A 4,241-nucleotide genomic window follows, 5' to 3' on the forward strand; every position below is an offset into this window, starting at 1 on the left:
TTTTTGTTGTTGTTGTTGTTGTTAGAGTCTTTTTTTATTCAGAAAAAAAAATCAGAAACAAAATGCCCCAAAGTTTTCCAACCACATATAGGAGGGGTACGGGTGAGGAGAGGTTATCTGTCCATCCAATCTCAGCCCTCACCAGCCCATGTGGTTTTGGCAGCAATAAAGCATATGGGGTAATGGCTCCCAAAATGAAAATTGTGTATGTGTGTGTTTGGGAAGGAGTGGGTGCGAAAGGGGTTGGGAACGGTGGGAGGGGGAGGGACAGCCAGGTCAGTGCTGGGTACGCTGCAGGTGGGAAGCCATTTCATAACATTTCTCGTTGATCATCCCACCTTGGACACCTTCTTTGCCCATCAGCAGGAGGAGAGTCTTGATAGTTGTGGTGATAGTAACATTGAAAGTAGGGAGGGCCTGTGAGCTCAGAGGTCTAAAGTGCCTGCTTAGGGTACTGTGGTTGATCTGCACTGCATGCTGTGCCAGCTCTGCCTTCAGGGTGGGCTAACCTGCCCATCGCCCTCCCTCCCAAAAAAAAGAAGGTAGGGGTTCCACTAGTGCTCTTGGTACAAAGATCCATGTTAAATTCTCCATCCTGCAGCAGTGAGTCTCGGATCACATAAATTTCTGACCCCTGTGTCAGCCCATTCCCAAAAAAACTTGACTGATCTTTGCCAACCAGGACAGTGACTTCAACTGGCCATGATGACCACATCTTGACAGGTCTCGTCCGCCCTGAGGTTGTCGATGTAGGCCTTCCACCCGACCATGGTGTTGTTTCTGGGAGTGCTGTTGGCACTGCTGCTTGGGGCTGTGGGCTAGGCTTGGGCAGGCTGGCAGAGATGGGTGGAGAGCTCCGGGCATGCACTGCTGTGAGGACCTCATCTGTGCTAGTAGTGCAGCTGTCCTTGTGTTGCAGCTTCCCCCATTTAAACTTACTGTGAAAATTATATCTTCAGTTCTTTGTGATAATGTACTTCTTCTTAATCTTCTTAGATATCTTTTCCTTATCCTTACCAGTGTTATCCTCCTCATCTGGGATCATGACTTCAATGTTGGGCTTCTCCTTATTTTTATTGCCTTTGGCTTTCTCTGCTTCATGATCACCAATTTTCTTCTCCAATTCCTTCTCCACGTAGAGGGTGATGGAGTAGCCTATGAACTGCAAGTGCTTCTTTGTTACTTCTTTGACCTGTCTTTCCTCCAAGTACTCTGTCTAATGAACAAGGTTTTCAATGAGACTGATGAAAACATTTTCAAATAACTACTTCTAGAGGTGCAGAACACACACACACACACACACACACACACACACACACACACAGCTGGGAGATTGTAAGGTACTGGCTTATTTCATTGCAGACATCAGTAGTTGGTGAGCTAGAGAACTGGCAGGGCCAATGAAGACTTCAAGTCTGAAGGCTTGAGAGTCAATAGTGTTGATGGTTTAACTTCCAGTTTCTAAAGCAGCAGAGTTGAAATCCAAGAGTCAATGTTAAGAGTCTTAACATCAAAAAGATCAGTGTCCTAGGTCAAGCAGCCTCTTATTTAGCTTTTTTGTTCCATTCCATTCATGTCTTCCATTAATTGGATGATATTCACTTACATTATAAGGGAGAGGAGGATCTGCTTTCCTCAGTCTACTGATTTAAATCAACTTACACAAAAACATCCTCACAGACAGACCCAAAATAGTGTTTGGTTAAATGTCTGGGCACACCATAGCTCAGTTAAGCTGATAACAAAAGTAATCACCACAGTTTCAATACAGCATTATATCAAATTATAATTCTGTGAATGTTGAGGACAACTAATACCATAGTTTCTTGCTAATGTAACTCAATATGGGATTAGACTATAGGCTCCAGAGTCAGGTCTGGCTTCCATGGAAAGTATTGTTTTTACCTGGTTGTGAAAGAACTTTAGTTTGGTTCTTATAGAAATTAACATTTTAAGGGATACTGAGTCTACAAGCCTGTCAAAATTATTTGCTTTCCAGATAAATTAATTGACCAATTCAAAGAACTGATTCATTAGGCTTTCATTTGTCAAAATGATTCTTTGTCAAATTATGCCCTTATTTTATAGGTGCTTTAAGAGGCATCACATAAACAGATGAATTGGGATTTGGTAGGGCTTGTACTTGGCATGATGAAGGCATGAGGAAAGGATTATGGAAAAAAGAACAAGGAAGAGACTACTCTGAAGGCACAGAGACTGGGGAGGGACTGATTCACAGAGGAAAGTAGATCAGAGCTTTGGTAGGTGGAGAAGGAACAGAAGATCAGCATATAGAGAAAGCATAGCAGTATGTGAGGAGCTGGCATATGGGTAAGAGTGAGAAATTTAGTGTGACTGGTGTGTCTGATGCATGGTATAGAGTGCAGGGGGAACTGAGATTAGATGGGTTGAGAGTGTGGAGGATTTTTTATTTCTGCCTAAGGAGCTTGGGTTACTGTCTGGCAGTAGCTCTCTACATTCAGTGGGTATAAGAATCACCTGGAGAGCTTATTAAAAATGGGGATTCCTACATCTGCTCTCCAGGGAGCTGGATGCAGTAGGAGATGACAGCTTAACGAGCTCCCTAGCTGTTTCTAATATGTAGTCCACAGATCCCATCATTGCTATGGGCTATGCATACTTTTAAGAATAAGGGTGACATGACCCAATTTGTTTTTTTTTTGGGAGGATAATTCTGCTAAATGTGTGGAAAGTGGACTAACTTTACCGGCAGGGAAATGTGTAGGAGGTTGCCACAGGCACTCTAGTGGGGAATGACGAATACTTGAGCTTAAGTGTTTGTGAGATGAAAAACAGGGGGCTGAATCTAAGAGACGTATCTGAGTTAGAATACAGAGTTGACCTGAGTAGGTGAGGACAGAAAAGACTGCAGATTGATTCTCAAGGTTCTAGTTTAGAGAATGAGTGATCAGTGATGCTTAGTATAGTACTTGGTTACTGTTTGTTGAATGAATGAATAAAAAGCAGGAGGGTTGGGGAAGGAAAGAAACATTACATTTTATATATGTTCATTTGAAGTAAATGCAAGAAATACTGACTTGTGAGGATACTTCACATAGAGTTGGAGATATGGACTTGGAAGGTGACAAGATAAAGAGAAATTTTGCAGCAGCAGTAGGTTTTGAATTTTTTAAAAAATGTATTTAGTACAGGATCTACTGGGACTCACTACACAGATCGGACTCGTAGTGATCCTCCTGTTTTTCAGCCTCCCCAGCTCTGGGATTACAGACGTGTGCCACCACCCCCAGTCTCAATCTCTTTTTCAGCGTGCCTTGGGGGCGGGACTGGTACGGCACACCAGGGATGGAACCCCTAAACAGGCGCTTTAATCTGCTGAGCTGTCTGGTTGGCCCGGTTTTGAGTCTTACATGAAGATGTAAGCCTGAATGAGAACAAAGCTAAGAGACAGGAAATCAACTAAATAGAAATTAGAAGATTTAAAGAGGTATACTGAATTAAAATTTTTTTTTTGAAATAAGGGGAAGTATTCATCAAACTCTGTTTCTGTCTCTCTGTCTCTGTCTGTCTGTCTCTGTGTGATGGATATATTGGGAATAGGTTGTCAAACTCAATGCTGAAATGCATTCTACCCTATTGGTAAGTGAAATAAATCAGTTCTATATGTGCAAACATCATACTACCTTGCTAGTGTGAGAACTTGAAAAAGTAATGAAAATCTAAAAGGTACAACAGATACTGTGAAACGGAAAGAAATGGTTCAATGGGAAGGAAAAACTGGGATGAGGAAAAGGACAAAGGAAAGAAGGGAAAAAGATACTTATGGTTATATGCAGAATGGTTTGGATAATTGTGCTGTGAATGCCTGCTGGTCTTTTGAAAGGAGCACTTAAAGCTTTAAAAATATTTTCTTACTCTGCTTTTTTTCTTTCCTCTTTTGAATTTCTTGTAACTTCTTTGCTATTGCTTTTGTTTTTTCTTCTTTAAACTAATCTTACACATTTATGTCTGGTAATCTGAACAACTAATTTGAAGATAACACCATGTAATACAGCAACCATTGTTTTATTCCTATTACTTTGTTTAGTCAAATCTTTTATCATTCTAATGCTGTTTTTTTCCCTATCACTATTTTGTATTCTTTAAAAATAAAGAATAAAATATGTTCTACCCAAACTCTTCTTGTGAATATAGTTTGCCAGTCAAGTTCTCTCTTAAGGTCATTCCTGAGTCATGACAGAAAAATCAGGTCACAGCAT

The 4,241-nt window shown here is 41.0% G+C and overlaps 1 pseudogene; it reads right to left on the bottom strand.

Annotated features, from left to right (window-relative positions):
- Positions 1–276: 276 nt before the first annotated feature.
- LOC111816943 lies at positions 277–770 on the bottom strand (annotated as a pseudogene).
- Positions 771–4,241: the final 3,471 nt, after the last annotated feature.

This window comes from Octodon degus, unplaced genomic scaffold (assembly GCF_000260255.1).
Source record: "Octodon degus isolate 3935 unplaced genomic scaffold, OctDeg1.0 scaffold00045, whole genome shotgun sequence".
In the NCBI taxonomy this organism is placed as follows: Eukaryota; Metazoa; Chordata; class Mammalia; order Rodentia; family Octodontidae; genus Octodon; species Octodon degus.